General features: G+C 40.4%; 1 protein-coding gene and 1 pseudogene across 2 annotated transcripts in view; both read right to left on the bottom strand.

Annotated features, from left to right (window-relative positions):
* PCDH19 (protocadherin 19) overlaps positions 1–23,276 on the bottom strand; it is a 217,322-nt gene that overhangs the window by 123,902 nt on the left and 70,144 nt on the right. The window lies entirely within an intron of this gene.
* Positions 12,741–13,854, bottom strand: LOC130032625 (geranylgeranyl transferase type-2 subunit beta-like; annotated as a pseudogene).

Below are 23,276 nucleotides of genomic sequence, written 5' to 3'. Positions count from 1 at the left end.
CTAAAAAATTTCACATATTAACCATCATTCTATGAGAGGAAAAATGCCAAGTATTTGTGTGCTTGAATAAAAAGGAAATTTAATGTAAATTATAATCATGGAATTAAAATGTTCTGAAAAATTAAAAAAATAATAATAAAGTTAGGACATGGAATTTACAAATCTCTTAATAAAAGAGTTTCACACATACAATGTTACAACTCTAAACCCACAACCAGTGTCAGTATTCCTCCACCAATGTCTAAAGTTTCTCTTTCGCCCCACCTCCAAGACCATCTTCTTAACAGACACATTTTAGGTTTAATTATTGTAGTTTAAGTCCTTTCTAATAGTAGTGATGTTGGTTTAAATGGTTTTAATATATACCAATATCTCACCTCTACACATCTCTATTATGTACAAGGCCCCTGATCCCATGTTATTTGCAGATTGTCTTTTTTTACTCCCTCCCTCATTTATCTCTGCCTTTGCCATTCCCATTTCTCCAGTCTAGGATAATGCTGTTGTGGTATATATACAAAATAGAGTACATGTTTTTAACTTAATTTACACACAGATGCTAAATGGAGGGGTATCAAGAGGATACTGTATTTATATAAAAAGTATATACAACATTCTAAGATATTGTCATATTATGAAGCCAGTTTAAAAGTATAGTATTTTACAAATATTTGATATGGAGGCACCCGATGTGTGTGTTAGCTCAATTTTCTGTGATAGCTCACGTCCAGGAATGGTTTCTGATCTACATTTTTGGGCAAGTAAGTGAACCATTCCAGCTTTGTCGCTAGTGACTGTACCAGTTCTTGGTTCAGTCAAATTATGCATGTATAATCATAAGTATTCCTAGTCATAAGCACTCAATTAGAAGAAAATAAGGCTTGCTTGTAGAAACTTTTTTAATTTCCCCCTTCTACTCTGTAACATAGACTGGTTCACCTTGGTAGACATGCTAGGCATGATATACCACTATACGGAGTATCAGTGAATCACATACCCTTCCTATCTGTCTTTTTTTTTTTCGCTTTTACTCTTAAAGACTAAACTACCCATTCTTCTAGGTCATATATTTCAAACGAAAGAATTATGTTTCCCAAATAAGCTCAATGCATATTAGGCAGTTGCCCCAGGGTACAATTAGAAGTACTGTTCAATTAGAAGTACTGTTCATGAAGCAGATTCCTAAACTGTTGTTCTCCTACTGGATGACGCAAAATATTGAGACAGCTATTGTCTTTTGCCTCTAGAGTCACTCTCAAATCTCTTTGTGAGGCAACTTGGTTGGAGTTATCTAAACAATCTATACAAAATAATTACTCTAATTTGACAGGACAGTATTCTGGTCTCATTATTACCACATTTCAAATAACTGAGTTAACCAGTCTCAAATACTTTATTAAGGGTCTATGTAAACTGACATTGAGTATTCTGTGGATTCGAGTTACATGTTCAAACTCAAGTCATGGTATATTTTTTTCATCTCAGGTGGATACTCCAACCACTCTGAAGGATAAAACAATAATTTTTTTGTTTTAATTAGTTTATAATTGGTTTATAGTACTATGGAATCTTTTATAGTTTTAATTTATTCTATTGTTATTATTTTCTTTTAGTTTTAATTTATTCCATTGTATTTTATTATTATTCCATAATAGTGTTATTGTTGTTATGAAAAAATACTGTACTTCACTGTAGCACTGTCGTCCTGTTGTTCATGGATTTGCTCGAGTGGGCACCAGTAATGTCTCAATTGTGTGACTTGTTACTATTTTGGGCATATTGAATACGCCACGGGGAGTTTGCCAGGCTCTGTCGTGCGGGCAGGATACTTTCGGTAGCTTGCCGGCTCTCCAAGAGGGACGGAGGAATCGAACCCAGGTTGGCCGCATGCAAGGCAAATGCCCTACCCGCTGTGCTATAGCTCCAATAAATATATCCAGTCTATATATTATTAATATATAATAATAACAATAGATTAGATTAAAAACAATAACACTATTGTATTTTAATTTATTCTATTGTTATTATTATATATTAATTTATAGCTGTACACTTCTATATGGTGGACTACACACTACCACCACTATCTAAATTTAAAGATCATCTAAGAGGTAACAAAAAAGACGCTTCTCATTCATCCCATTCTTCTCTTCCCTTTCCCTATGGTAAGCATATAATTTTCACAGAGTCTTTGCATCTATTAACTGTATAAGTTAAACCACCCAATAATTGTCTCACAATTCCTTATTCCTTACTAATTTCACTTAGTACAATCAACTCAGGGTGCAATCAATTTGGTCTGAAAGACACAGTTTCATCTTATAATGGCAGAGTAATTTTCCATTGAGTATCTACATCACAACTTTAGGAATTTTTGTTGTTGTTTAGTGCACCACACTTAGTGAGATTAAGGGCTACTCCCTTGTTGCTCAGATGTCACTCCTGGTGCTGCTAAGGGGACTATGACAGGCCAGTGATCAAATCTTAAAAACACAGTCCTCACACATGCAAAGCATGCATTTCCTAATGTGTTATTTCTCTGGCCCTTTAGTCTCTGAATTTGGGCTATTGTGAATATGATGTGAACAGTTGGGATCCAAATATCCTTTCAAATTTGTGTTTTCATACTTTTAAAATAAGGATCTTTAGTAGTATTGCTGGACCAAATGAAAGTTGGAAGCAATTTTATCTTAATAGTTCACCTCTTCTCATTCCTAATTGGGCATTAGAATTGACACAAAAGCTGTTGGGTTCTTTTTCTTTTGGGGTCACATCCAGAGATGCTCATGGGTTACTCTCCTGGCTATGCACTCAGGAATTAGCCTTGCGGAACTCGGGGGACCATGTGGAATGCCAGGAATGGAACCCAGGTCTGCCTCATGCAAGGCAAATGTCCAATCCACTGTACTATCACTCCATCCCTGAAACTGTTAATTTTTTTTTATTAGTGAAACACCATGAGGTACAGTTGTAGATTTACAATTTTTTGTGCTTGGGTTTGATTATGCAATGATCAGATACCCATCCCTCCACCAGTGCCCATTTTCCACCACCATGGATAATATTCCCCCACCCCCATTCCCCCATACCCCCCTGCCTCTGTGGCAGGGCAATCCCCTGTGTTCTCTCTCTCCTTTTGGGTGTTGTGGTCTGCAAAAGAGGCATTGAGTGGCAAACATGTTCAGTCCATAGTCCACTTTCGACATGCATCTCCCCTCCTGGGAGGATCCTCCAAACACCCTTTATTTGGTGTTCCCTTCTCTATCTGAGCTGCCCTTTCCTCTAGAATGCCCTACTGGCCACTAAGCTATGGAGTAATCCTCCTGGTGCTGATCTCAGCTATTCTTGGGTATTAATCTCATATTTTGTTACTTTATATCCCCCAGATGAATGCAATTTTTCTATGTCTATCCCTCTCTTTCTGACTCATTTCGCTTAGCATGATACTTTCCATGTTGTACCACTTGTATGTAAATTTCATGACTTCATCTTTTCTAACAGCTACATAGTACTCCATTGTGTAGATGTACCAAAGTTTCTTTAACCAGTCATCTGTTCTTGGGCATTCAGGTTTCTTCCAGTTTCTGGCTATTGTAAAGAGTGCTGCAATGAACAAACAAGTGCAGATGTTACTTCGACTATACATTTTTGCCTCTCTGGGATATATTCCCAGGAGTGGTATTGCTGGGTCAAATGGGAGCTCAATTTCTAATTTTTTGAGAATCGTCCATACTGTTTTCCAGAAGGGCTGAACCAGTCGACATTACCACCAACAGTGAAGGAGTGTCCCTTTCTCGCCACATCCGCGCCAGCATCGGTTGCTTTTGTTCTTTTGAATGTGGGCCAGTCTCTGAGGTGTGAGATGGTATCTCATTGTGGTTTTGATCTGCATCTCCCTAATGATTAATGATGTAGAGCATTTTCTCATGTGCTTTTTTGTCATTCGGATTTCTTCTTTGAGAAAGTTTCTGTTCATTTCATTGCCCCATTTTTCGATGGGATTGGATGTTTTCTTCTTGTGGAGTTTAACCAGTATTTTGTATATCCTGGATATCAACCCCTTGTCAGATGTGTATTCGGCGAATATCCTTTCCCATTCTGTAGACTGTCTTTGTATTTTGGTCAATGTTTCTTTGGAGGTGAAACTGTTAATTTTTAAATACAATTGCTGAATCCCTGCTTCTAAAGATACTGAGTTCTGAAACTTGTATTTTCAGAAGCCTCACAGGTAAATGTGATGTATATACAGAGTGGAGAAATGCCACGTGCAAACCATTGGCCACAGGCTTTAATCATAAGCCTAGCTGTTTCTCTTCAGATCGTATTACCTATTATGTCAGATTATCTTACAAGGTCATCTCATTGTAAAATGAAAACTCACAGCAGAAATTAAATGTTTAAGAACTAAAAGGAGATTTTCTTTCTTGGATGAATATATTAGCTCCTTGTTAGCCTTATTTAATGAAAACTTGCTTGACATTATACCAAAATCCTTTTAAAGTGTTTTAAATGGCAAACAACAAAGCATTTGAGAGTGGAAATTTTCTCTAAATGTCACATTAATTTCACCAGAAAATGTCCCCAACTCTAATGAGACAGCCAAGTTAACAAAGGAACACAGAAAAAGAGACAAGAGTAACATTTGTTTCTGTAAAATCTAATTTTGTCACTTGAAAAAAGGTGGGCCTACAGCAAAATTTTATTTAAAGTCTCAGAGGCATCTAAGAGTCACTTTCCTGTCATTTAATATATTTCCTCCAAATACTTTCTCTAATTAGAAGTCTTTATCCTAGAAATTCACCCAACTGCAAACTTCTCACTTGGCACAGGTGTAGTAAAGTCTTGATCTTCTGAAAACCAAAGGAGAAAATAGTTCTGTATAGATTAATGTTTTAGGTGACTTAGAGCTTTATCCTGTTATGATTAAAACTATGATTTTAAAAGCAAACCATTCCTTAGAGAGGAAATCAAAATATTCCTGAAAAGAAAATGAGAGTGAGAATATGAGCTACCAGGACTTGTAGGGGACAGCAAAAGCAGTGTTAAGAGGAAAGTTTATAGCTTTGCAAGTATACATCAGGAAGGAATAAAGGGCCCACATAAACTTAGCTCCAGAGCTCAAGATCTTGGAAAATGACCAATGAAAGGAACCCAAACCAGGAAGGAAGAAGGAAATAATAAAATATCAAGCAGAAATTAATTTTATGGGATTTCCCTCACCCCAAAAAACCATACAAAAGGTCAATGAAACCAAGATCTAGTTCTTTGGAAAAAAAACAAGATTGATTAACTACTAGCAATACTCACAAAGAAACAGAGAGAGAAGCCTAATAGACTGAATTAGAAATGAAACAGTGGCCATCACAACAGGAACCACAGCAATTCAAAGGATCAGCAGAGATAATTTTGAGAATTTTTATATCATGAAACAAGTGAACCTAGAAGAAATGAATAAATTCCTGGATGTATATAGCCTTGCAAGGCTAAGCCAAGAAACTTGGAATATCTGAACAAACGTATTAGTATCAAGGAAGTCAAAATAGTAGTCAAAAGTCTTCCCAAATATTAAAGCCCAGATCCAGATGGATTCACTAATAAATTATTTCAAACCTTTAAAGATGACCTACTGCCAAGGCTTATCAAGCTTTTCCAGGATATTAAGAAAAAGAAGCACTATTCTATCACCCTGATACACAAAGCAGACAGAGACACAACAAAAAAAGAGAATTGCAGACCAATATCCATGAGGAACACAGATACAGATCCTCAACAAAATTCTAGCAAAGAGAATCTAATCACATCAAAAAGATCATGCATCATGACCAAGTTACCATTCATCTTGGGAATGCAAGCATGGTTAACAGTCACAAGTCAGTTAGCATAATACACCATATCAATAAAAGAATAATTAAAACCATGTGATCATATCAGTAGATTCAGAGAAAGCATTTGAAAATATCCAGCACCTGCCCATGCTAAAAACTCTCAACAAAACAGTAGTTGAATGTACATTTTATCAATATAGTTAAAGCCACTTACCACAAGCCTACAGCATACATTATTCTCAAAGTCGAAAAACAAAAAGCCTTCTCATTGAGATCAGGCACAAGAAAAGTGTGCCAACTCATACCATTCCTATTCAAAATATTACTGGAAATACTTGACATCACACTTAGGCAAGAAAAAATTCATCCACATAGAAAAGGAAGAAGTCAAGCGTTCACTATTTAGAGAAAGCATGATATTATACTTATGAAATCCTAAAGATCCTACAAGAGAAACAAGAGCTTTGTAGAGTAAAGTGGCAGGTTACAAAATCAATACCCAAAGTTCATGGCTTTCCTATATACAAATAATAAAAGTAAAGAATGATAAAGTAAAAAAAACAACAAAACAATCCCCTTAACCATTGTGCTTCAGAAAATTAAGTACTTCAGAGTCAGCTTAACTGAAGAGGTGATGGACCTATACAAAGAAACTTACAAAACACTACTTAAAAAATAAAATAGGACATGAGGAAATGGAAACACATCCCTGCTCATGGATAAGAAATATTAATATTGTCAAAATGGCTTTATTCAAAGCATTATACAGTTTATCTGCAGTCTCTTTAAGGATACCAATGAATGACTTTTTCAAAGAAATAGATAAAAACACTCCTGAAATTCAAATGAAACAATAAACCCTCACAAATAGCTAATGTAGTCATTGGGAAAAAGGAGATGGATGGCATCAACTTCCCCTACTTCAAACTGTACTGCAAAGCGGTAGTAATTAAAACAGCATGGTATTGGAATAAACACAGACCTGCAGATCAATGAAATAGAGTTTAATATCCTGACATAGAGCCTCAAAGATATTATCATTTAATCTTTGATAGAGGAACAAGAAATATGAAGTGGAAAAAGTAAAGCCTCTTCAACAAGTGGTACTGGGAAAACTGGGCAACAACATGTAGAAAAATGAACTCAGAACTCTACCTAACACCATGCACAAAAGGCATATCTAAATGGATTAAAGACCTCAACATAAGACCTGAATACATAGTTACATGGAGGAAAATGTAGTCCACGACATTGAATCTAAAGGCACTTCAAAAATGAAACACCACTGACCAAACAAGTGCAAGCAAAGATGAACAAATGGGACTAAAATTAAACTATGAAGCTATTGTACTTCAAAAGAAACAGTGACCAAAATACAAAGACAGCCTGCTGAATAGGAAAAGTTATTTACCCAATACCCATCTGATAAGGATATTATATAGAAATACATATATGTACATATATATAAGATATATAAGGAACTGGTAGAACATTATAAAGTAACAGTATCCAAAACCATCAAAAACGGGGAGACGCCTTCCCCAGATGGAATCCCAGTGACCATGAGCTTCTACAAGCATGGCTCTGGTATGTGGGTACCAGGACATTTTCCCGAACTGTAATGGGGCCACTTACGCGGCCGTGTGACATTTCCTGATATGCAAAGTGATCAATGGATAGCAAATGATATAGCATTTTCCCCCTGAAAATCAGGCTTGAATGATGATGCCCAATTAAGCCTAAGAGAAGGACCACATGGAGGGTGCGGGAACCACAGATCCCGGAGGGAAAAAAAAAACAGGTTCCAAAAAGAGCCGAGACCACCGGCAAGTTCCAGATGGGGTAGGTGCCGCATCCCGCCTCCCCCAGATGGAACCCCGGTGACCAGAAGCCTCTACAAACACAGCTAGAGTATGCGGGAACGAGGACTTTTTCTCAAAACCGCGCGGCCACGTTAGCGGCCGCGCGACATCTCTCTATATACAAAGTGATCAATGAGAAGTAAACCACCCAATCTTTCTCCCTGAAAATCAGAGTTAAGTTTGGAGCACGGCCACAGCCCCAGAAACACAAGGACTTAATGCAGAACCCAGCAGCTTAGAGCAGAAAAGTGAATGGACGATGCGTTAATCCAGGCCATCATTTCTGCCCAGAGGGGAAAGGGTGTTGCCCCATTCTCCCTCTCTACTCTGGAAAGGATGGCGACCGCATGGGAGCCTTGTGGACAGCAGGTATGAGCCGGGGGTGTGGGGGCGACTAAAACCTCATGGGAAGGGGGGCGTTCCGGTCCGTCCTTCACGCCCTACCGAGGTCAACAGTTGCCCCACACGAGCGGCTCCCCAGCACGGTCACAGTCGCAGAAGCACAAGGACTTAATGCAGAACCCAGCAGCTTGGAGCAGAAAAGTGAAAGGACTATGCGTTAATCCAGGCCATCAAGTCTGCCAGAGGGGAAAGGGTGTTGCCCTATTTGCCCTCTCTTCTCTGGAAAGAAGGATGGCGGCCGCATGGGAGCCTTGTGGACAGCAGGTATGAGCCGGGGGTGTGGGGGCGACTAAAACCTCATGGGAAGGGGGGCGTTCCGGTCCATCCTTCACGCCCTACCGAGGTCACCAGTTGCCCCCCACGACTGGCTCTCCAGCATGGCCACAGCCCCAGAAGCACAAGGACTTAATGCAGAACCCAGCAGCTTGGAGCAGAAAAGTGAAAGGACTATGCGTTAATCCAGGCAATCATTTCTGCCCAGAGGGGAAAGGGTGTTGCTCCCTTCCGCCCTCCTCCCTCTGGAAAGAAAGATGGCGGCCACATGGGAGCCTTGTGGACAGCAGGTATGAGCCGGGGGAGTGGGGGCGACTAAAACCTCAGGGGTCGGGGGACGTCCCAGTCTGTCCTTCACGCCCTACCGAGGTCACCAGTCGCCCCCCGCGAGCGGCTCTCCAGCACAGCCACGGCCCCAGAAGCACAAGGACTTAATGCAGAACCCAGCAGCTTGGAGCAGAAAAGTGAACGGACTATGCGTTGATCCAGGCCATCAAGTCTGCTGGAGGGGAAAGGGTGTTGCCCCATTCGCCCTCTCCTCTCTGGAAAGAAAGATGGCGGCCACATGGGAGCCTTGTGGACAGCAGGTATGAGCCGGGAGTGTGGGGGCGACTAAAACCTCATGGGAAGGGGGGCGTTTCCGTCCGCCCTTCACGCCCTACCGAGGCCACCAGTTGCCCCCACGAGCGGCTCTCCAGCACGGCCACGACTCCAGAACACAGAAACCAATTTCTTAACTATCTGACTTTCAGTAGAAATACTTCCAGGGTCAATAGGTAAAATAGCAGAAATCCAAAACCAACATTTAATTCTTGAACCCAGCTGTAGAAAGCAAATCACTTCACAATGCTTTTTCAGCATGTCTGATTTGGGGGGGGGGGGTAAACTCTAAATAATAGTGGTGAATCTTTTATTGAAACAATGAATCTAATCAAAGCAGATAGAGTGTTAACTAGAATTCATCTGCCTCACAGGGACGGGGAGGGGTGGGGGTGGGGTTTTATTGGGGTTCTTCATGGTAAAAAATAAGTATTGGTAAAGGGAAATGTGTTTGATATTTGCATGACTGAGACATAAACCTGATAGCTTTGTAACCTTTCCCACAGTGATTCAATAAATAAATAAATAAATAAAAAAAAAAGAGAATGCCCAACCAAAACACATCTAGATTTTGTATTTAACTATGATGCTATGCCACCCTGGGAGTGGAAGGGTGTCTTTCGCTCACCTGTCCCCCTTTGCAGTGGAAGCATGGTGGCCTGCATGTTTTAAAGCCTAATGAACAGCCAGGTATGAGACTGTATTGATGAGGCACGTTGTGTTTCATGGGATGAGGGTGGAATCGGCCCTGCTCCCAGCCATGACAATGCTCCAGGTTGCCACCCTCAAATGCCTCATCCGGCTTCTGACCAACCATGATCCCAAAAGCACACATACCAATCTCGGAACCCAGGGGCTTCTGCAGGAATCCCTCTAGCTTTATTACTAAAATTTTAGAAATCCAAATTCGCGTGGCCGCTCTTGTGGCCACACGACATCATATGCTCTTCATAATCAGCAATAGAAAACAAATTTTCTAATTATGTCTTTGTGGCAGTTCTGAATGTTGGGGAAAATTCCAATAACAATGTTGTGTCTTTTGTTGTAATATTGAATGTGATCAACATAGAGAGAGAGAGTAAAGTGAAAATCTGCCACATAGGCAGGGGGTGGGTGGGAGGTGGTGTATACTGGGGTTATTGGTGGTGGAAAATGTGCACTGGTGAAGGGACGGGTGTTTGATCATTGTATGACTGACCAAGACTGAAAGGCTTTGTGACTGTTCTCATGGTGATTCAATAAATTTTAAAAAATTAAATTTAAAAAATTTAAAAAATTAAAAAAGGGGAGAAAAATAAAAAGAAAATTTCTCAAAGAAGAAATTCAAATGGCCAAAAGGCACAGGAAAAAAATTCTCTACATCAATAATCATCAAGGATATACAAATCAAAGCAAGCATGAAATATTATCACGCACCACAGAGACTGGCATACATCAGAAAAAAAACAAAACAACCAGTGGTGGAGAGGATGCGGGGAGAAAGAAACTCTCGTTCATTGTTGGTGAGAATGCCAACTGGTCCCAGTCTTTTTGAAAAACAATATGGACATTCTTAAAAATCTAGAAATTGAGCTCCCATTTGACCCATCAATACCAGATTTGGGAATATAACCTGGGGGCTCAAAAAATAAACAATAGAAACTCCATCTGCACTTCTACGTTCATTGCAGCACCAGTCACAATAGCAGAATATGTAAACAACTTGAGTGACTGAGACTAGATTACTGGGTAAAGAAACTGCCGTACATCCACACAATGAAATTCTATAGAGCTCTTAGAAAAAATGACGTCGTGCGATTGCTTATAAATGGACAGATATAGAGAGTATCATCCTTAGTGAAATGAATCAGAAGGAGAGGGACAGATACAGAATGACTGCATTCATTTGTGGGATATGAAACATAATCTGAAACAAATATTTAACACCAAGAGAAAAAGGGGGAAGGAAGACAGGTCAATAATCAGAAGTTTGCCCAAAGTATGTGGGGTGCAAATGGCAGTTAAGATAGAGAAGGGAGACACAGCAACAAAGAAAACTGGCTGGAGGGCCCCACAGCTCCCAGAGAATGCTCCAGGTCCCAAACAGAACCGATATCATCAGGAGGTTCCAGATGGGGTAGGTGCTGTCGTCCCACCTTCCCCATATGGAATCCTGGTGACCATGAGCTTCTACAAGCATGACTCTGGCATGCAGGTACCAGGACATTTTTTCTGAACTGCAATGGGGCCGCCCCGGCTCAGGCAACCTCTGATCCCGGAAGTTACTCCCACAACTCGCCCCCCAGCGCCATCTTACAGCACACAGCAACAAAGAAGAAAACTGACTGGAGGGCCCCCACAACTCCCGGAGAATGCTCCGGGCCCCAAACAGAGCCGATATCACCGGGAGGTCCAGATAGGGTAGGTGCTGCATCCCACCTTCTCCAGATGGAACCCCAATGACTATGAGCCTGCAAGCGGGCATCAGGACATTTTTTCAAAATTGCATTGGGGCTGCCCCGGCTCCCAGGCAACCTCTGATTCCAGAAGTCATGCCCACAACTCGCCCCCCAGCGCCATCTTACAGCACACAGCAACAAAGAAGAAAAGCAGCTGGAAGGCCCCCACAACTCCCGGAGAATGCTCCAGGCCCCAAACAGAGCCTATATCACCGGGAGGTCCCAGATGGGGTAGGTGTTGCATCCTGCCTTCTCCAGATGGAACCCCAATGACCATGAGCCTGCAAGCGGGCCCCAGGACATTCTTTCCAAACTGCATTGGGGCTGCCCCGGCTCCCAGGCAACCTCTGATTCCAGAAGTCATGCCCACAACTCGCCCCCCAGCGCCATCTTACAGCACACAGCAACAAAGAAGAAAACCGGCTGGAGAGCCCCACAGCTCCGGGAGAAAGCTCCAGGTCCCAAACAGAGCCGATATCACCAGGAGGTTCCAGACGGAACCTCCCACCTTGCTGCCGTCCCACCTTCTCCAGATTGAATCCCAGTGACCATGAACTTCTACAAGCATGGCTCTGGCATGCGGGTACCAGGACATTTTTTTCTGAACCACGCGGCCGCATAAGAGGAGCACAACATTTCCTTATATGCAAAGTGGTCAATGGAAATTAAATGACCCTGCCACAGAGGAAGGGTGGAACGGGGGGGGGCTGGGGGTGGGGGGATACTGGGGCCTGTGGTGGTGGAAAATAGGCACTGGTGGAGTGATGGGTGTTTGTTCATTGTACAATTGAAACCCAAGCACAAAAATTTGTAAATCTACAACTGTACCTCATGGTGTTTCACTAACAAAATTTTTTTTAAAAAATGTAAATGATGGAGAATGGGCACTAGTGGAGGGATGGGTACTGGATCATTGTATAACTGAAACCCAAGCACAAAAAAATTGTAAGTCTACAACTGTACCTCATGGTGTTTCACTAATAAAAATTAAAAAAAAAAAAAGATAGAGCAGGGACCGGTATGACAACAGTAGTTGGAAATGATCACTCAGACAAGGACTCAGAGCTTAATGTAGGTAATATATACATAATAAATCTGTATCTGTATTGCAAAACATAATGCCCAAAAGTAAATACAGAGCAGGAGGAGGTGGCTTGGATGGAAACTGGGGACATTGGTGGTGGAAAATGTACACTGACGAATGTATGGGTCTTCATTATATGACTGAAACCCAATCATGAACAACTTTGTAACAGTGTATCTCACTGTGATTCAATTAATTTTACAGTTTAAGATAGTCTTTTATTTTACAATATGTATAATTATATAATTTATTAATATCAACACAATTCTATACAAAATATTAACATAGTAGTGGTTATATTTGCTAAGCACTTTTTAAATACATCAAAAAGTATTAATATGGGAAAAGTATATTAAGCAACTCTTGCACTAATAAATCTAGCTCACTAATTCAGGCTGAACATTTACTCTGCGAAGCACTTCTGGCATACAGAAAACAGGACTAACACGTTTAATTTGTTCTTCTCCCAAAAGTGATAATCCAGCAATTCCAAATAAAGTATGAAAAGAAACCACCATATCTCCAGACCTGTCTGCAAATCCTTCTGTTTCTTCATCTTGGCATGCTAAGATGAAAGTTCGCCACTTCTCTCTATCAATCTAATGAACTCTCCCAATTATCTTTAGGGAAGCCAATACCCACCATGAATAACATACATCTGGTAACTTCTCTGGCCTTCCATTGAGTCATCCTGATGGTAACTGCTGTTCACAAAGTCACCAACCCAGTAAGTCAGAATTTACTTGATGCAACTGACTAGTAATAGCCAGGAATCCTGTGCAACAATAGATCTGCCTAGCATGAGACTCAGATCCCAGCCTACAATCAAACCCGTAATTGAAGTTCATACATGACAAAACAAATTCAATTTCCTTCTCCACGTTAGTAGCATCCAGCTTCCCCAGTAGAGACAAAGTTGCTACCCCACAGAAAGAAAACCTTGTATCAATTTCTCCCCAAATGTCTCCAGCAAAAGAACCATCTTCTTTCTGTAGACTCTGAACATATTCCACAACTTTACTTACATCTTTCACATTAATACTATTATATAGAGTAAGTATCTGGACAGCACTACGTGTGTACAAGAGATTAGGATAGTGTTCAATACTAGCACTTATTCCACCACACTCATGTTGACATGATTTAACAAATGTTAAAGTTTCTTCTCTATTCATGTGACGAAGCTGCCCCATGAGATCCATCACTATCAGGCCCCAATAGACGCCATTCATTCTCAAATATTCCAACATACAAAATTAGTAATCATCTTTCTTTGAGCCATAAGATGCAATAAAATTCTCATGATATTCCAACAGCAAGGTGTCTGATGCATACTGCTTAATAACAACATCCTTCTGCGGGGTGCCCATGTCTGAAAGCAGAAAGAGCTCTATTTTTTTAAATACCTTTCTTCCCAAGCTTTGTCATTTATCACAATTTCTTATCGAAGAAACTGTCTGAATATAAATCATTGTGTAGTGCAAGTTTTGCCCATATGCTTATACCCGCAATGACTCCAGAGTGGTGAGTTCTTGCCTTTCATTTAATAATATATGTTCCTCCCCAATTTGCTATTACTCGGTATTGTGACTTGTCAATATAGTACTATCAGTAACCTTTAGTATAACAAAGCAAATCCTTTTCCATTTCTAGTTGGATTCAACTCTACCTACATTATTGTGTTTTTGGAGTCAATCTATTTGTTATAAAGGCCAAAAATAAGAGTCACCGAGTCCTGCATAGAGCAATGACTTTTTCTAAAACCAAAACTATATGATCTTTAATATGGAAAGTAATTTGTGCAAAGTTTTGTTGTTGGAAGTGATTTTAGTCCACATACAAGGCTAATATTAATATTTCTCTATTGTTACTTAGTTCCTTACTGGGTATATAAGGTTTAGAGTGAGACTTGAGGGTGAGGTTATGTTATTTTGTCTGTTAATGTGTCTTCTTTCATGGTAGTAGTCGAATATTCCCATCCCACTTTCTTAGACCTCCAGGTCATCAGAATGTCCTACTTTCACTGTCATTTTGCATTACTTTTACAGTTGACTGGGTTATTCCCTAGTCACTGAAGGAGTGACTGTGATTACTCTCTCAGCATCACACCAAGAGATATTTCCACCCTAACGAGAAAGAAGTCCAATAAACACTGATCTCCAAACTAGAAATTTTGTCTAGTAGCACAAGTCCCCAAGTTCCTACACAAAACTATAGAAAAGATTTGCTACAACTAAGATAAAAATATAGTCCTAAATGCTTAAGGTTGTTCTTTGAAAATGAGCAATCATGTACACTTAAAATCCCTTCAAACTGAAAAACATTGTAATTAAAATATGCTGATTTTTAAAATCATAACTCAAGTAGTTAGAGCAATACAAATGATATTAGTATTCCAAAACAGAAACAGAGCAAAATGATCTTAAATTCTAGTACTTTCTCAATTCTTGATTTGTAATAATTAAAACTATTCCTGTTTATCTATAATAAAAAGACATATAACCTTTCCTAAAAGTGATTTCTGTTTCAGACATTCAAATGTCTTGTCTTCACAAAGGCCTCTTAAATACATTGATGGATTTTTCCTATTTCCTATGCCTAATACCTAAAAGTTAGAATAAAAATTTTTCGTTAAAATAAAGTCCGCTGTCGTATTGGTGGTTCTTTCAGGGTTAGGGAGTGAGACCATTGTATTTACTGGTTTTGGCATATCGAATACAGCAGGGATAGCTTGCCAGGCTCTGCCATGTGGGCGGGATATTCTCGGTAGCTTTCTAAGCTCTCCGAGAGGGATAGAGGCTTTTAGGGCGGCCTTTAATCGCCCTCGTAGGTGTCACCATGGTTCAAACCATATTTGAACCCTATCAAATATGGTGTGGTAATCTTGGAGGATCGATATTAAGTGTGTTATGATGTATTGCACAGCCGCAAAGTGGTCACGTGGTCTGGAAAGTGTCCTGGAGTGTGGCAGCTGCTGAGTAGTGGAGGTAGTGGAGGTAGTGGAGGTCTGCTGATGAGGTATTTATCGCTACAGTAGGGTGTATCTTCTGTGTGTAATCCCTGGGCTGCTGGAGGTTGGTGGAAGCAGACAGGGCAGGGTAGGCTGGGGATTCTGGTTTTAATTCCTTGATCTCCGGAGATTGGTGGGAGCAGGCAGAGGATCTCTGTTCCCAGGTCCCTTTGAGCCTGGAGTCCAGGGTCACAGAGTTCCGCTTACCTGGTTCTGTGGGGCTTCACTCATGCATGAGTCTTGATCCGAGCATCCAGAGAGCATCCTGGAGCATGGTGGCTGCTGGGTAGTTGAGGTAGTGGAGCAACACCGTCCATGGATGGTCAGAATCAGGGATGCTGTCTCGTTTGCCAAGGCGTCAAAAATCAGATGGGCTAGACACGTAATGAGATTTGGAGACGACCGCTGGACTAGAGCCAGTACTGACTGGATTCCAGAGAACGTCAAAAGATTGGGTGGCCGCCCACCTATGAGATGGTCAGACTTCTTCGTCAAGACCTTGAATGATTAGTTTGAGGCTCTTCATGTTCCAAGAAGGCGAAGACGCCATTGGGCTACACAAGCACGCAACAGGGACAAATGGAGACGTTACTGGTGCCTGCTCAAGCAACTTGATAAGTAACAGGATATTAAGTGATAAAGTGATTAAAATAAAGTCAACATGGGTCTAGATAACATCTACGGCCTCATCCATTCAGATGGAAACAGGTGAAGCAGGAATTAGTGATGATATTATTCCTTTATCCCCAAAGCACCAATCAGTTGATAGCTCATATTTAGTCTGAATTAGAAAACAACACAAGTAATTTCCCACTAAACATGATTGCATATTTCACAGCCATAGCTTTCCTACACACACACACACTTGAATACAAAAAACAATGTACAATGGGATGATCTGGTTTTCTCTCGATGTTTGCCATTGAACTTGAGTAAATCATTTTATTAATTGAGGCCTTATTCTATATTTAAAATAAAAACAGTACCTCAAATAATACCATGTTCCATTCAACTTCCAAAAATTTTATAATTCAGAAGAAAATGCCATTTATTAGTTCATTTATTAACTCATTCATCCACTCAATGCACATATACTAAAACTTTTTTTGAAGATAAAAAAGTTTAAAAACACGTTCTATAACAGGAAGCCATAGATAAATGAAATTGTGATGTAACAAGTAAAACATCATTTAGAAAAAGATAAAAATACACACATATTCATAGGAGATTGGCACTTACTAACCTGCAGATAAATCAGTATTCTTTCTTTCTTTGTTTCTGTTTGGGTCACAACTGGTGATATACAGGGGTTACTCCTGGCTCTGCACGCAGGAATTACCCCTGGCGGTGCTCAGAGGACCATATGGGATGCTGGGACTCGAACCCAGGTCAGCCTCGTGCAAGGCAAACACCTTACCCATTCTGTTATCACTCCAAGCCCGAGACGTCTGTATTCTTGTACAAATTTTATTGAGTTACATTTATGTATTACACTGTTATTTTATAGAACTAAATCACACCTTAATGACTTAATGATAGTAGGTAACTTACATAGGATAATTTAACCCTTTTGTCACAGATTTAAATTAAAATATATATTCCTACACTTGCACAAATTTATAACATGAATATAGGAAATTTTCTTTTATGAAAAAATTATAAAATTCTTAAATTTCTCATAAATACATCATATGTATATTCATTTCGTTCAGTTTCCACAGCCTTATCCACTGTTTCCCATCGACATTTAAATATTGTTCTAGGTTATTCTTCAAATACTTTGTCGATATTTTTTCTCACACACTCTGTTCATAATAATACTTTTTCAAGGGTTCAAGAAACACTTAGAGATATTCCTTGCTGCATTTAGCATTAAATGCAAGTTAAATATTTGATTGACCAGTCATAAAATTTTAAGTCCTATTCTTCCCAAATACACGCAGGTTATTTATTTGCCTGTATCTCTAATCATCGCAATAGATTAGCATATCCCTAACACTTTATTGTCTGTGAAATTTAGAAATTTACTTCTCTGGTTGTATTATTATTTTATATGCAGTACATACATGCATTTCCCAGATGGACTAAAGGCTCCATTTTGAGGTATTAAATGACAAGAGAAGAGGTGATAGAGCAATGTTGGTTGTTTTTCCCCCCACTGTGAAGATAATTTTTAGTTTGATGTAATCCATTTCACTATGCTTTTGATTTTGTTGTTTTTCTGGCAAATGAAGTTGAAACGCTGAAGAAAAGACTAAAAACAATAGCATGGAGAGTAGAGCTTTGACTATGTTTTCTATTATGTATTTTATGGGTTTGGGTCCAACATATAAGACTTTAATTTGTTTTTAGTAAATTTCTGTGCAAAATGTGAGATAGTGGTACAATTCCATTCTATGGCCTGTGGGACTAGCCAATTTTCCCAACATGATTTATTAAAATGGACTTTTCTTTTTCTCTTTTATGCCCTTGAATCCTTTATCACATATTAACTGCTAATATCTTTGTGGGTTTATCTAAGAATTCTCAATGATAACCCATGTCGTTTTGGGATTTTTTGTAGGTCACACCCCTTGATGTTCAGTGTGTATTCCTGGCTCTGGACTAAGGAATTACTCCTGATGGTGTATAATTACTCACTGAGACCATATGGAATGCAGGAGATCAAACCAGGTCTGCCGGTATGCAAGGCAAATTTGCTGTATTATCGCTCTGGCACTCGTAAAATTCTCTTTTAATTCCAGTATTTTTATTATTATAGCTTTATAGTATAGGTTAAATGCCAAGAATTCAAAGCTTCCAATAATCTTTTTTTTTGTGAAAACTACTTTGGTTATTCAGAAAAATCACAATTCCATATGCATTGTATTAGTACTTGTTCTATGTTTCTGAAGAAAGTCACTAAAATTATGGAAGGAACTGCATTGTTTTTCTGTATTGTTTGGTTTGAGGGGTAATTTAATAATGCTAATTTTTTTTAGTTCATGAACATGGAGTGTTTTTTCATTTTCTATTGTTTTCCTTTATTTCATTTGATAAAGGCCCTCCTGTTGATCATCGATTTGCTTGAGCGGGCCCAGTAACGTCTCCATTGGAGACTTTGTTGTTACTGTGTTTGGCATATCGAATATGTCACGGGGAGCTTGTCAGGCTCTGCCGCGCAGGCAAGATACTCTCAGTAGCTTGCCGGGCTCTCCGAGAGGGGCGGAGGAATCGAACTTGGGTCGGCCATGTTGGCTGCATGCAAGGCAAATGCCCTACAGCTGTGCTATCACTCCAGCCATCAAATTTAATTTGATAGCGAATACAATTTTCCTTGTATAAGTCCCTAACATGTATTAACTTGATTCCTGGAAACTTCTTTTTTAACACTATTGAAAACAGATTTTTACAATATATTTCCCTTCTATATTGGAAAGGAATGTAATGTATTACTTTACAGTAGGAATGATTACTGTTACAATTTCCTTGCTAATAATTGGTCTGTTCAGGTTTTCTATTTCCACATTATTCAGTTGTGGGACATCTGATATTCTAATTCTCCAATTTATAGCATCAAGTTTTTCACAATAATCTTTTTTTCTTCATGAGTCTAGCTTGTAAAATCTTGTCAATATTATACATTCTTTCAAAGAACCAAATCTTTTGTATTACTTTTGCTCTTTCTGTGTTATTTCTGCTCTAATGTTTATTATTCCTCTTTCCACTTACTTTGTGTTTTATTTGTCATTCTTTGTCTTTTATGGTTTATTTTGTGCTTTATTTGTCTTAAGATATGATGTTAGATTATTTATTTGAGCTGTTTCTTGTTTACTGGTTTTAGACACTATTGCTATGACCTTCCATATTATTATGACTTAGTTATGTTTCATATGTTACAATACCTATTGAGTTCAATCTTCTTTATTTTCAGGATTATTTCTATTTTTTCTTGACTTAATATTTCAACCAATGTTTTTCAGTATTTTTTCAAAGTTTAGTTTCCAAATGTTTAAATTTTCCCAGCTAACGTTTTATAGTTAATGTCTACCTCTATAACAGTGTGATCTAAAAATATACTTGATCACTTGATCACTTGACTTCCTGTTAATCATCAATTTGCTCGAGCAGGCTCCAGTAACGTCTAAATTTGTCCCTGTCACGTGCTAGTGTAGCCCAATGGCATCTATTCATTCTAGGAACATGAAGAGCCTCAAACCAATCATTCAAGGTCTTGACGAAGAAGTCTGACCATCTGGTTGGTGGGCAGCTATGCGGTCTTTTAACATCCCGTGGAATCCAGTCGGTAACAGCTCTAGTCCAGCGGTCGTCTCCAAATCTCATTACGTGTCCAGCCCATCTGATTTCCGACGCCTTGGCAAATGAGATAGCGTCCCTGATTCTTGACCTTCGACTAAGGTCGAAACTCCGGATTCTTTCTCTCATTTGAGTGAGACGCAATACTCCAAGCGTAGCTCTTTCGATTTCTCTTTGGGAGACCTGAATAGAGTTCTCATCCTGTTTTCTTAGGGCCGAGGTCTCTGAGGCGTATGTTAATGCAGGAAGAACGGTGGAATCGAAGAGATGTGCCTGGAGCCGAAGGTTCTTCGTCCTCTTAGCTATTTCTTCGATGCTCTTGAAGGCATTCCAAGCCGCTCTCTTCCTCCTGCGCAACTCAGTTGCCAGGTCATTCGTCATGTTGACTTCTTGACCTAGATACACATAACTGTTGCATTCAGAGATAGATGGTCATTTCTTTGAGAGCGAATGGAGCGTCAGGGACGAGGCTGTTTCTTATAAACATTGTCTTCGTGAGATTCAGCTGTAGTCGGACCTTTCCACACTCACGGTCGAAGTCAGCCAGCATTTGTGCTGCTTGGCTAATTTTTGGTGTTATTAGGACTATGTCATCAGCAAAGTGGAGGTGGTGTAGTTGCCAGTGGTCTATCTTCTCTCCCATTCCTTCCCATTCCAGTCGTCGCATGATGTTCTCGAGGGTGGCACTGAAGAGTTTCGGTGAAATGGCATCACCCTGCCGAACCCTTCTCTTGACATCGATGATCAATTCTTTGTAGAATGGTGATATCCTGGTAGTGAATCCGTAATACAGCTCACAGAAGAGCCTGATGTATTAAGTTTGAATGCCCTGATTGGCTAGTGCTTCAATGACTGCTTCCGTCTCAACAGAATCAAAGGCCTTCTTTAAATCAATGCACGTTAGACAGATCAGCATCTTGAACTCCCGAGAAACCTCAATGAGCTTGGTCACTGTGTGGATATGGTCAATGGTGCTGAATCCTTTTCAGAACCCGGCTTGCTTGCATGGTTTTCCTTCAGTAGTGTTCTGCCAATCCTATTCAGGATGGCTCAAGTGAACAGCTTGTAGACGACAGACAACATGCAGATCGGGTGATAGTTGCCAATGTCATGGATGTCTCCCTTCTTGTACAGTAGTACAGTCCTGCTGGTTTTCCATTGGGACATAAACTTGCATTCAGACAGGTAGCATGTGAAGAGCCGAGCCAGCGTATTGATGAGTACTGACAGCAGGTTCTTCAGGTGTTCAGGTCTGACCTTGTCTGGGCCAGGTGCTGTTTGTTTCTTTACAGACAAGATGGCGTGTTGGATTTCAGAAGGGAGAACGGTGGGAATGACATATCCATCCTGCGGAATTTGGTATGTGGGCAGATGGATGTGGCTATTGAAGAGATCTGAGTAGACGTCATGGATAATCTTCTCCATTGCCCTTCTGGAAGATGTGATAGATCTATCAGGACTTCGGAGAGTAGTCATCTTATTTTTGAAGTTGGCGAAGGACAGGAGGGCGTTACGAATGCTTTTCCCGGCTTCTGACGCATCTACTAGCACTTCTGCTCTTCTCTCTTTGAGGTCTTCCTTTATCGCATCTCTGCATTGCTTTGCAAGCTCGGACATTCCCTTGCAGTTGCCTGAGGCATGTGCCAAATCACGTTGGTGAATAAGCTCAAGAATTTTCAAAGACAGGCTTTTTTTATTGCTATCTCTCTCGGCGTTCCACACACAATCATGGAGGTGCTGAACCAGTCGATCGTATTCCTCGTCAATGTTGTCTGTGACGGCATCTTCCCATGTTGCAGCAATAGTGCCAAAGAGCTCCCAGTTGGTGGTCATTCTGGGAGTTCTCTTCTTAAACTTTGCAGCCCTTTCTCCCCGCTCCGTGAAGTAGAATTTTGCACGAAGGAGATGGTGGTCAGATTCCGTTTGGAATTTTGGGACAACAGCAACATCAGTCAAGCAAAACCGTCGATTGAATATTATGTGGTCTATTTCCTTGTGGAACCGTCCACCTGGAGACTCCCATGTCCAACGTTTAGATTCAGTTTTCTGGAACTGTGAGTTACTATGGATGGTCTTGGTCGACATGATGAACTCAGTCAGTCTCTCACCCTGTTCGTTCCATTCTAGGCCATGGGTCCCAATGTGAAATTCTTCGGCTGATCCTCTCGGTCCTATCTTGGCATTAAAATCACCAACAATGATCTTGTAGAAGGTGTGGTCTTCTTTATAGAACTTCTCCAGCTCCATGTAGAACTTCTCAATTTCTTCTTCATCATAATTGGATGTTGGTGCGTAGATAACGAAGATAGAAACTGCCGGCAGTGAGCCACATCTATTCACGTGGAATTGTCCGATTCAGGTCGTTAGGCATTCGAATGAATCAATGCTCATGGCCAAGTTCGTGATGACAAGGACACCGACGCCTCCGACATCTCTTTTATCACATGTTCCGAGGAACAGTTCTTCTCCAGTTTCGACAATGGCGTGATGTGATTGATGCCTTCTTGTCTCAGTCAAACCAATGATGTCATACTTGATCTTTCACGCTTATACCATCAGGTCCTCGATGGATGCATCTGATGCTAGTGTATGTACATTGAAAGTACAGACAATCATTTTTGTCTTACTTCTTTTTGGCAGCCTAGTTCGGCCTTGAGAGTTTAAGATCCTCTCTTTCCTTATCCTTCTCAACACTGCCATATTGGTGACGCCTTCAGCGTCAGGGGAAATGAGACTCACTGTAATTACTGGTTTTGCCATATTGAATACACAACAGATAGCTTGCCAGGCTCTGCCATGGAGGCGGAATACTCTTGGCAGCTTGCCAGGCTCTCTTTTGGGGCGGCCTCTAATTGCCCTTGTAGGTGTTCCCATGGTTTAAACCATATTTGAACCCTATCAAATATGGTGCGGCAATTCTGGAAGATGGGTACTAAGTGTTTTATAATGCGTTGCATGGCTGCTTTGCGGCCGCATGGTCGAGAAAGCATCCTGGAGCATGGCAGTGGCTGGGTAGTGAAGGTAGTGGAGGTCTGCTGGTGAGGTATTTATCTGGTACCTGTAAGGGTAGGGTGGGTGTTCTGTGTGCAATCCAAACCCTGGGTCTCTGGCGGTTGATGGAAGCAGACAGGGCAGGGTAGGGTGGGGCTCCTAGTTTTAATCCCTTTATCACCTGTGGTTGGTGGGAGTAAGCAGAGGATCTCTGACCCCGGGTCTGTTTAGCCTGGAGTTCAAGGTCTCAGAGTTCTGCTTATCTTGTAGTGTGGGGCTTCAGTCCTGAGTGAGTCTCAGCCTGAGCATCCGGAAAGCGTCCAGGAGCGTGGTGGCAGTTGGGTAGTGGAGGTAGTGGAGGTAGTGAAAATATACTTGATGTGATTTCAAATTTCATGACTTCATTGACAAGTAATTTGCGTCCGGCATGTGCTCTAGACTGGAGAATATGTGCACAAGAGATGAAAGTGTATTCATTCAGGTTTTGAGGGTTGG

The sequence above is a fragment of the Sorex fumeus genome, unplaced genomic scaffold, assembly GCF_029834395.1.
Source record: "Sorex fumeus unplaced genomic scaffold, SorFum_2.1 ptg000050l, whole genome shotgun sequence".
Taxonomy (NCBI): Eukaryota; Metazoa; Chordata; class Mammalia; order Eulipotyphla; family Soricidae; genus Sorex; species Sorex fumeus.
Note: the sequence above shows the minus strand (reverse complement) of the source record. Positions and strands in the feature narration are given on the sequence as shown.